At 42.2% G+C, this 11,340-nt stretch overlaps 4 non-coding genes across 4 annotated transcripts; 1 reads left to right on the plus strand and 3 right to left on the minus strand.

Annotated features, from left to right (window-relative positions):
* Nucleotides 1–6,624: 6,624 nt before the first annotated feature.
* TRNAA-AGC lies at nt 6,625–6,697 on the minus strand. Its single transcript has one exon. It is a non-coding gene; the product is annotated as a tRNA-Ala (tRNA).
* A 136-nt stretch (nt 6,698–6,833) lies between these two features.
* TRNAY-GUA lies at nt 6,834–6,923 on the minus strand. Its single transcript is given in 2 exon segments — nt 6,834–6,869; nt 6,887–6,923. It is a non-coding gene; the product is annotated as a tRNA-Tyr (tRNA).
* A 512-nt stretch (nt 6,924–7,435) lies between these two features.
* Nucleotides 7,436–7,528, minus strand: TRNAY-GUA. The gene is made up of 2 exons: nt 7,492–7,528; nt 7,436–7,471 (listed from the first exon to the last, which is right to left on the minus strand). It is a non-coding gene; the product is annotated as a tRNA-Tyr (tRNA).
* A 367-nt stretch (nt 7,529–7,895) lies between these two features.
* TRNAR-ACG lies at nt 7,896–7,968 on the plus strand. Its single transcript has one exon. It is a non-coding gene; the product is annotated as a tRNA-Arg (tRNA).
* Nucleotides 7,969–11,340: the final 3,372 nt, after the last annotated feature.

An 11,340-nucleotide genomic window follows, 5' to 3' on the forward strand; every position in this document is an offset into this window, starting at 1 on the left:
TTTGAAGTCAACTTCAAGGATCTGCCATTTGGAGTGGATCTATGCCTCCACAGAGTCCTGAAAACCAGCTTAGTCTCCTGAAGGTGTCCTGGCCTGTGTATGAGTAATGCACAACTTTCTCCCCATCCCAAACCCCTACCCACCACAACTAGGAGAGGGGGTTGAAACCAACTGGGGGCAATTGTACAGGGAGTTGATTTGGTTGGAAGCTCCAGTTGCCCCTCATTCCCAAATCCTACCAAACTAGGGCAGGGTTATATTTATACAATCGAGAAACTGAAGCAAAACCACCAATGCTCTTACCTCTAGAAGACCAGCAGTTTCCCAACTGCCAAGGTAAGTCAGAGGAAGCAAGATGGGTCCCTACGAAGCTATGTTACTATCAGCAAACTTGGCATTAAGGCGTGATAGCAGAAAGAGAAGGTTTTCTTTTACCTCTTTCAGCCTCTAGCTACAAGGCCAAATGGTCGCAGACTTTAGGAGACAGAGCAGAGGAGTGAAATGTGGGTTTCTGTGTGTTCATCTTGGGAAGGAGGAAAAAAGGGTTCTAAAATCTGTTACTTTTAGTAGTATGATTGATCCTTGAACAAAAACTTATATGCAGATATTTTTACAGTATTGTAGGTGTACTTTCTCTTCCTTATAATTTTCTTGATAACATTTACTTTTCTCTCACTTACTTTATCTTAAGAATATAGTATATAGGGGTGCCTGGGTGGCTCAGTGGCTCAGTGGGTTAAAGCCTCTGCCTTCAGCTCAGGTCATGATCCCAGGATTCTGGGATCGAGCACCACACCCGCACCCGGCTCTCTGCTCAGCAGGGAGCCTGTTTCCTCCTCTCTCTCCACCTGCCTCTCTGCCTCCTTGTGATATAATACATATAGCATACAAAATATATGTTAGTTGACTATGTTAACAGTAAGACTTCTGGTCAACAGTTAAATTTGGGGGGAGTCAAAAATTATATGCAGATTTTCAACTGCATGGGGGTTCAGCATCCTTACCTCCATGTTGTTCAAAGGTCAGCTGTATACTGCCAAAACAAACATAATAAATATGTACAGACTACTAATCATTGCTTATAATAGCTCTCTATAATAGGTATTATAATTTCCATTGAACCAACTGTAGCTCAGAGAAGCAGCTGCCTAGTCGTATTGCTGCTAGTTGTGAAGCAGATTCAGAGACACATCTTTTGACTACAGAGCCCATGACCTCACCCACTAAGCTATACCGCAACCACACTCTACAGCATACCCTCCATTAAAATTTTCTGCAATGATGTAAATGTTCTCTATCTGTACTATGTAACTTCTAGCCACAGGTGGCTATTGAGTACTTAAAATGTGTATAATGCAACTTGGGATCTGAGTTTTAAGTTTTATGTAACTTAAGCTTAGGTTTAAACAATCATATGTGGCTAGTGGTTGCCATATTGGACAACCAGCTCTAGAATATGTCATATTAAAAAATCTTGGGAGAAAATTGGGAGTGTATTTAAAGGATTCTGTAGCAGGAACAGGGTCCTCTCCTTTTAGTGGATTTTATACTTCCTGGTCAGAGTGATATGAATTTCTAACCCCAGAATACTTACAAGAGCAACATCAAGTAACTTTCAAAAACAAGAGAGACCATTCTGGGAGTAGGAGGCATTAAAGAGTCCCAGGGAGGGGGCACCTGGGTGGCTCAGTGGGTTAAAGCCTCTTCCTTCAGCTCAGGTCATGATCCCAGGGTCCTGGGATTGAACCCCACATCAGGCTCTCTGCACAGCGGGGAGCCTGCTTCCTCCTCTCTCTGCCTGCTTGTAATCTCTGCCTGCTTGTGATCTCTGTCTGCCATATAAATAAATAAAATCTTAAAAAAAAAAAAAAAAGTCCCAGGGAATCAATGTCAAGCATGCAAACTGTCCTGAGGATTCCAGAATGTTCTTAGCATTTCATTTACCCATGCTCCTTTTTGTCTTTTTAGTGTAGGTAATTGCAAATACAGATATTTGAAAATAATCAAGGCTTAGCTGGAGGAGCTAATCATTCATCAAACAGAGTATCAGACTTAAGGTCAAATGGAAGGTGGAACTAAAAAGAAGTAAAAAAAAAAAAAATGATAAAATTTGAAGCAAAGCATTGAGGTGGAGAGAGTGCAACCCTGCTGGAAGAAAGAGAAAACAAAGGGCACTAGAAAGCTGATCTTGCTTCTGGCTCAATATCTAAGGTAGAGAGGAAGGAGAATTCTTCCTTCTTGTACCCATTGGAAGTGAGAAAGTTAATGGCTGACTAAGTCATTAAAACAGGGAAAGAACACCAGATGGTATGGATGTGGAGACAGAGAAGTAGGGGCTGCTTAAGCAGCAGGTTTAGTTAGCCTGGAACACTTAGGGCATGAGTGAACCAGGACTTTCAGGTCAACTCCAGCCCCAGTTATAGCTCTTGAAAAGTCACTTTAATTCCATGCCAAAACAATGCTTGATAACTGTGCTGACCAGGTCCTCTTAAACTAAGACAGTGAGGTTATTAATTCTTCCCTGCAATATCCATCTGTTCATCTATCTATCCATCCATCCTTCTTTCTCTCCCTCCCTCCATTAGTGAGAACACTAATATATGACCAGTGGGGAGAAGGCAGCACTTCATTCAGGATTTAGATGAGCTGGTGTTCCAAGAGTCAGGCTCTGCTGATCAGTCCTGCTAGATATAACCCATCTGAGCACAGGAGACATGTACAGTATATTGTTTCTTTTAGTATTCTGGGGTTCAGAGTGTAATTTAGAAAAGGACTTTTCTAACCAACTTTATAAGTTACTTGAAAAAATTACAACCCAGAACTCTTACCAGTAAAAGGATTCTTGCAATCTTTTTACACCAAGGACTCAACTCATGATATCTATACAATATTTAACTTTTTTTCTGCCTACATTGTCAGCCTCTTTAATTTATCTATCTGGCAGTAGGAAGCTTGGATATGTGATTTTAAATTTTTTTAATGAAAAGAAACACTTTACAAAATCTAAAATCAAAGAGAAATGAATTAACTCGAAAGGTGCTTTATAAAAGCTAACACTATGGCATTTCTTTCATTAGATAGCTTGCAGACTTCTGGCTGTAAGCTTTTCTTCTTGATAATTACTCCTCCAAATCTATTGTTTATACATTTTAATTCATCATAAATATCTCTGAGGATATGTTAAAAATTAAAATATTTTACTTTTCTCTGAACATTTCCTGGCACAATTCACATGCCAGAAATGAATAGTGACAGCCCCAACAAGTAGCAAATACTTTAGCCTAAGGCCTTCCCCGTAGTCATGTCTGAACTCCAGGGCCTTCTTGAATCCATCCTCAGCACACACAATCTGCCTCACCATCCCTCCACCTCAGCCACCTGATTGATTTTTCTGAATTGATTTTCTGAATTCAGTCTTTCTGAATTCTGCAATCTGTTTCTCATATGTCACTCCCTATTTAAATCCCACTAATGGTCCAATTACCTGTGGGATAAAAACATTAATCTTCACTGTGGTCTCTAAGGCCTGACATGATCTGGCTCCTACCTGCCTCTCTGACCTAACTGTCCAATAGAAATAAGATGTGGTTGACAAATGTGAGACATATATATAATTTTATATTTCTAGTAGCCACAGTAAAAAACAGAAACAATTGATATTGAGGTTATTAATAAATTTTATTTAACACTCTCAAAATATAAACTATTATTTCAACATGTAATCAATATTTTTAAAAATGACATATCTGTGAATAGAGATAGTTTTACTTCCTCCTTTCCAATCTGGGAGATCTTTCACTTCATTTTTCTTGCTTTATGATACTGGCTAAAAATCTCAGAATGGACATCCTTGCTTTGTTCCTGATCTTGGGAGAAAAGCATTCATATTATTAAGTATAATATTAAGTGTGTGTTTTTCATGGAAGCCCTTTATCAGGTTGAAAAAGTTCCCTTCCCTTCCAAGTTTGTTGATAGTTTTCAAAATGAGGAATGGATGTTGGAATTTCATTAAATGCTTTTTCTGCATCTACTGAAATGATCATGCGGTTACTCTTCTTTAGCCTGTTTACTATAATGAGTTATGTTGATTTTTGAATGTTGAACCAGTCTTGTATTCTTGGAATAAATTCCATTTGATCATGATGTATTTTCCTTTTTATAAATTGTTGGATTTAAAAAAAAATTGTTGGATTTAATTGGCTAAATTTTTGTTTAAAAATTTTGTATCTATTTTCATAAAGATACTGGTCTATAGTTTTCTTTTTTCATAATGTCTTTGTATGGCTTTGAGAACAGGATAATGTCGGCTTCATAGATTAAGTTGGACAGCATTCCCTCTTCTTCAATTTTCTGAAAGTCTGTGTATACTTGGTATTATTTCTTCCTTAATTGTTTGGTAGAATTCACTAGGGAAGCCATCTGGGCCTGGTGTTTTCTTTTAGAGAAAAATATATGCGTTAATACATGTAAAGTAACTACAAATGTACTTGGCTTGTAAGAAATGCTGTTAGCTCTTTTTTTAAAAATGGGTCTTAATATGTTCAATTAAAACTTACAAATGTTTACTACAGAAATTAGAAAATATTTTATAATTATAAAGAAGAAAAAAAAACTCACAGTAATGCTACTATCTAAAGGTCCCTGCTATTAATATTTAAATGTATTCTTCAGTCTTTTTACAGATAATACTTGTTTATATTGTTATTGTTCATACTTCCCTGTACCAAATTTATTAACTTAGCATTTGATTAACATTTCCCATGTCAATAGTTCTTAATAATTTCAAAAGTTATATATAGTCCATTAAGTGGTCATACTATAGTTTATTTAACTATCTTTTTGTATTTTTAGGATTGTTCTACTTTCCCGCCACAGTAGATCCAAACATCTCTTTCCTGCACTTACATATACATTTGTATAAATACACATGCAAACCCTCAGAATATTCCCTCTAGGGCTTCCCTTTGTGGTACTGCTCACATACACTGATAACAGTTAATGTTTATGGTGTGTTTACTATGTAGCAGGCACTATAGTACAAGCTTTACCTGTTACATCTCAGTTAAAAGTAGGTACCATTTTATCACCCCTAATTAACAAATAAGGAAACCGAAGCACCAAGATGTCAAGCAACTTGCCCAATGTCACCCAGCTAGGGAATGTGAAAGCCAAGAAAGGCCATCAGATGTCACAGCCCACATGACTGACTACTGTGCAACAATACCTCTCAGCTTATACCTTTAGACTTTTGGTATGAATTTCATTCCACACCTGAGTTGTTAATCCTGAAATGATGTTTGAGTTCTTGCCCAGCTCACCAGCCCTGAACACGTGTTCTCCACGTGGATTTTGGTAGCATTCCGTCCACTTATTATCCATTTCTTGCTCTTATAGTCATTTATAATTTTACTGCTATCTTCTCCAGTCAGACAGAGCACTCATAATCTCAACTGAAACTGGGACATAACATCTGATAAAAGGATTCCTCTTCCTACTGTGTAAATTTGTTTTCATGAAAATAATGATATATTTTAAATGAATCACTATATACTCAATTTAAAGACTTTATTGAAAAGAATAAAAGGAGATAAAATGGAAACTGCCCTAGAAAAGGAAAGATACACCAATAAAATGCAACAGGTTGTACACATTGATAACAAAAAAGTACAGGTTGCCTAGAACACAAAGAATTATATAATAAAAGAATTGTCATTTATTAATTGCAATCCTCAAAAAAGGTTAATATTTCTGCTTTTGTCTTTGTCTTTGAAAATGTATGTTTTGTGTTGAGAACTGCCGTATGGTTTCAACAGCTTTTTAATACCTATGTTCTAGTAAATTAGAATAGGGAGAATTTATTACCAGAAAAGCCTTGTGCGTATTCTTCTCAATTTCCGAATCTTTTAGTGAGTGTGCATTTATTTTTTGTCTTGTCTTTAACAAAACAGACTATGCTCAATAAATAGTTTTTTTTTTTTTTTTTTTTTTAAAATTCCCTTTTAGTGCTGGTTTCCAATTCTCCACAGTTACTTCCCAGGAGGAAAATGGCATTAGAACCCTCCTTCCGTAGCAAGCCTCTGGGTTTCAGGCCCCTCTCCACGTCCTCACCTCTCTTCCCCTTCCTCTTGCTTTATCTTGTCCTACTAGATCTGCCCACAGCTGAGCACCCCACGGAGGTCAGTTGAGATGAAGCGGAATAGTTCTCGCTTCCTCGGCTCAACAGAAGTTTAGGGTAGCTAGCTAGCGTCCTTTTCCAAGTTCTGTGGGTTTGGGTGGTGTTTTTTTCTGTCAGTTCCCCCTCAATATGGTCAGATGGGTCTCTGGAAGTGCAGCGATCAATCACAAATCACAAAGAGACTGGCAACAGAGGTAACTGCAACCCGTAGCCATTTTTTCACAGAAAAAGCAATTTCGTGAGCTTCCCAAAGTAAACGGGTCTAAGATTTTTAAGTTGTGAGACTAAACTCTGTCAGCACCCATTATCCCTCCGTCTGGAAAGTTTTAGGGAGCGGCAACCTCAAGCTCATCCCGTCTCTCGCTTGCCCGATGGCTGACTTTATTTCAGGTCTACCTCCAGTTGAATGAGAATCCAAAGAAAAAAACTACCAGAAGAGGAAAAAAAGCTGGAGGATGCGGGCATCGATCCCGCTACCTCTCGCATGCTAAGCGAGCGCTCTACCATTTGAGCTAATCCCCCACCGCTGGGCACGGCCGCTTATCTCTTCCTCTAGAGAGAGGTCAGAGCATTTAGAAACAGAAACTATATTTTTCTTGATTGTGTTCTTGATCTTGCCCTACAGATAAAGGCAAAGTAACAAAAATGGGAACGTCTCTCCTTCGAGCCGGAATCGAACCAGCGACCTAAGGATGGCCACGGGCACAGCGCCTACAGTCCTCCGCTCTACCAGCTGAGCTATCGAAGGGAGCGGGGTAGCGCAGCGTCGACTTTCCTTCCTAATGTTTGCTTTCTAAGCTTTTTGCGCTTTCTACCGCGATTCTTTCGTGCTTCCCAGGTCGGTTGACCATAAGATACGCTTCTAGCGAAAGCCCCGTCTGTCTCCTCACGGCAGCTGCAACGAGCGCTCGCGTTGCCCGCCCTCCACAGAGCGCTGAGGAGAAGGGCCCGCTTCGGGCCCGGGACGTGCCTCTGTGCGCTCAGGGGACTCGCGAACGCCGGAGACGATTTAGAGACCGAAGTCCGGGAGCCGGCCCCCGCCCCGCGGAGCGCAGACTCCGGCCTTTGTTCCTAGGAGCGCACATGGCGGGGATTCACCAAAGATTTCACACGGGGGATACTGCCGTAGGCCAAAACTGGAGCGAAAGTGCAAGCATTGCCAACTGTTCGTTGGAATGTTATGTGTATTAGGGAAGGGGACCCGTGCAACAGGCCGTAAATCCTACAAAGTTGGTATTAAAAAAACAAAAAAACAGTGTCTCCTTCGAGCCGGAATCGAACCAGCGACCTAAGGATGTCTCTTACCAGGAAGTCAGCTACAGTCCTCCGCTCTACCAGCTGAGCTATCGAAGGGACGAGAAAACCGCTGGTGCCCCTTGAGATTCAAACTCAGGAGCCCGAGCAAGTACAGCGGCGGGTTAGAAGTTGAACGGAGCATGCGTAGCTGGGAAACAGGGAGGGGAAGGGAGCAAAAGCCCTTGTGTTACTTCACGCGTGCGCAGAAAGACCACCCGGCTACGACTCCTGGCATCCGGACCCCCGGGGAAGGAGCGCCCCCCGCCCACCTTTTCCTGTGTCCGGGGCTGGTGGTGCCGAGGCTCAGAGAATCCGACGTCACGTTCCTTTACTTTTCCTTTACTACCCTACACTGAAGATGACGAGCGCGTGTAGCCTTACCACTCTGTAATCTGTACATCCCCTCAGTTTCTCTCCGTGTGCAGGGCCAGTGGCGCAATGGATAACGCGTCTGACTACGGATCAGAAGATTGTAGGTTCGACTCCTGCCTGGCTCGGATTTTTTTTTTTTTTGTCGCAATATATTTTTTAAAAATCCAAGGATCATTACTTTTTAGGGTTCTTCAAATCACAAATGCCAAGACTGTTTTACCGCACTTTGAGTACAGAAAGCTGTCGCGCGGGCGTTTTCGGTACGATCTCCTCCAACTCTCGAGCCCCGAGGAGACCCTGCGGCGGCCACCGGGAGAGCGCTGCGGCCCGGCGGGGGTGTGGGGCGAGGCGCTCGGGAAAGCGGGGTAGGGGAGTGAGCCGCTCAGGGGCTCTAGGTTGGAAGCCCGGTGAGGGACCTGGGAAGTGAAGCCTGCAGTCCCCGTCACGAAGCTGGTTGAAATCCCAAGGCTGCTGCTTCTGCTGCAGCTTCCTTCTTCGGGTCTTCTAAGATAGTTGAAAACTTCAGTCACTGAGTCACTAGAGCAAGGGCCCACGCACACCCCCGACATTGCAGAGGAAAGAAAGTGAAGTTTTTCTTTTCACAATGTCTTTTTGATCAGGTTCCTGTTTTATATTGCATCTTAAAAAGGGTCCTGAGCTCCCTTCTCCCTTGTAAGCAAAACGTGAAAACCATCTAGTAACTTGGGTTCTGCCCTCGAGGGTCTTTTAACCAAGAGGATGTCATGTTGGTTTGACCAAATGGAGTTTTTATTTTGAAGTTATTGATCTTATTTGTGGGGAGTGGTTTAGAATTCTCTCTTAAATCTCCCAAGTAAGACAGCGATTCCCAAAAGTAAAAGCTTTAATACAATGTGAACTTGGGGAAGAGATAAATTAGGGAGAGGAAAATACGGAGTTAGGGGAAGGGACTAGTTTTTAAGTGGGAAAGCCGCTTCCTTAAAGGTGTACAAACGGTTAAAGGAAGCTAAAAATTGGGGAACCGGGAGACACAAGTACAGACCATTTGAACAAAATGATGGTGGGTTTTATTTTTGTTTCCTAGTGATCATTGTCATTTTTGAATAAAACCGATACATGTTTAAAGTTACATAGTGTTTCTTTCTGAGAGTTAAAAAACAAACACGTCTGTAGAAAGTTGGGGACATACGTTGCATCCTTTGCCCCAAGTTTGTTGACAGAACCGTGAAGATTAGGCTACAAGGAAAGAGCCTCCTTATTCCTACCTTCTTCTCATTTTACACCTAAGGGGTTTATTATTTGCAGAGGTCAAGGTCATGGCCATCACTGCACTGTGGGAGAAATTCTGGCTTCCAGGTCTATCCCCTTCTTGCGTCCACCCCACCCCCCCCACCCCACCCCCCCGCCCCGCAGCAGCCAGCCAGAGTAACACTCTCCAAGAGGGCCAAGATGGTGTGTGATTTCTGGCTCTCTTACTGTGACAGAAATTCACACAGAGCTACTCTAAGTCAGAGAGACATTTATTATAATGTACAGGGTTGTCCTAGGGAAACCAAGAAGGAAATGTAACTGGGCTTCTTTAAGGTTTTTCTCTCAGTGCCTCTGTGTGCCTCACCATATTTCTCTAGTGGTCAGTTGGCAACATGGTGCTACAAGACCCGCCCCCGCCTTCCTGATGGTTTCACCTCACCATCTATCACCATAGGTCAAATGTCTGTTTCTCTCCCTGCCACACACCAAAATTCATGTTGAAAACCTAATGCTCCAGGTGATGGTATTAAGACGTGGGGCCTGTGAGGGGTAATTAGGACATGGAGGTGGAGAGTGCCCTTATAAAAGAGGCCTCTGGGAAATCCCTTCTCCCCTCCACCATGTGTGGGCAGATGGAGAAAGAAGTTCAGCAGTCTGCAACCCTTGGAAGACCCTTGGAAGAGGGTCTTCACCAGAACCTGATCATCCTGGCACTCTGGTCTTGGATTTCCAGCCTCCAAAACTGTGAGAAACAAAATATCTATTGTTTAACCGCTACCCAGTCTGTGGTATATTGTTACAGCAGCCTAAACAGACTAAACTGTCTATCAACCAGAGACTCACTTCTCTTTCTCAATCCTGACAGCAAAACGCTTCACTGTTCTGGTCTGTTAGATGCTCACTCTTTACCCCTGAACTGTGTCCGGGGGTCAGGAATACACGCACCCCTCAGGGTTGACTCACCTGTAGCCATATAGCTGGGCACATAATGCTTTCCTCCTTCCTGGGATCCCAATGAAAAGCTAATAAAGATAAAAAGAAAAAGTCTATGGATGGAAGACAACAGTAGTTGCAATGAGCAAACCTGAGATTTTAAATAATTTCTGGGATGTGGAATGCAAATGAGGTTATGTAGACACATAACCCAGAATGGAGAAAAACACAGCTCAAAGTACATATTTTAGAAACTGGCAGACAAAACTGTTCTCTCCGTGGAGCTCACAAGAGGCTCCAGGCACAGAGGCAACAGCACAAAGGTCAGAGGCCCACAATATTTTGCAGCTGCTGCTGCATTTGCCCCAGGTGGAGTTGCCTGGGGAACTGCCTAAGCAGAGTAGATTTGCCTAGGGAGAGCCCAGGGGGTGAATACAGGGCTGGAGAGAGAGGAAGAGCAGAGCCTAATAACAGACATGCAGAGAAAGAAAGGCCACCCACCCCACTCCCAGAGAATAACTCTTCTTGAGTTAGTAGTTTGGTGGGGTTGAGGGCAGCATGGCTGTTTTCTTCCAGGCACCAGTAATGTAAAAGCCTGCATGTCCCCAGGACCAGTCATTTTACAGACACAAATCAGTGTAGTCCTTTATTCATGAATGTGAACAAATGTCTACCAGACATATGAGATGAAACAACTTAAAGAAAGTCCAAAATAAACACACAACTGATTCAAGAGGAAACTGATAATGCAAGGAATATAGTACAGAACTGTTTTTTGAATTGCTAATTGATATCCTTAGGGACATCTAAGGGGCTATTGCAGTAACAAAAACCAGTAGGAGGTAATATTTAAAAAGGAGCAATGAGGGATGCCTGGGTGGCTCAGGTGGTTGGGCATCTGCCTTCCACTCAGGTCATGATCCTGGAGTCACAGGATCAGGTCCCACATCAGACTCCCTGCTTGGCTGGGGGTCTGCTTCTCCCTCTGTCTCTGCCCACCCCACCCCACCCCCACCCCGCCGCTTTCTCTCTCACTCAAATAAATAAAATCTTAAAAAAGAAAAAAAAAAAGGAGCAATGAGAAAATAGTTGAGTTCTTGCAAACTGAAAGAGTTTGCCAAAGTGAAAAATAACCTATTGGTCATGGCTAAAGATTAAATTTGGAGATACAGAAAATAGAATGGAAAATACCTCCTAGGAAACAAAATTATAGAGAGCAGAAAATAGAAAAGCCTGGGGGATAGGCCCAGAAGACACAAGGCTTTAGAGTTCCAGAAAGGTAAAGTAGAGAAAATGCATGGCAAGGCGTGGAAGAAAGACATTAGTCATCAGAT

The sequence above is a fragment of the Neovison vison genome, chromosome 4 (assembly GCF_020171115.1).
Source record: "Neovison vison isolate M4711 chromosome 4, ASM_NN_V1, whole genome shotgun sequence".
Classification (NCBI taxonomy): domain Eukaryota; kingdom Metazoa; phylum Chordata; class Mammalia; order Carnivora; family Mustelidae; genus Neogale; species Neogale vison.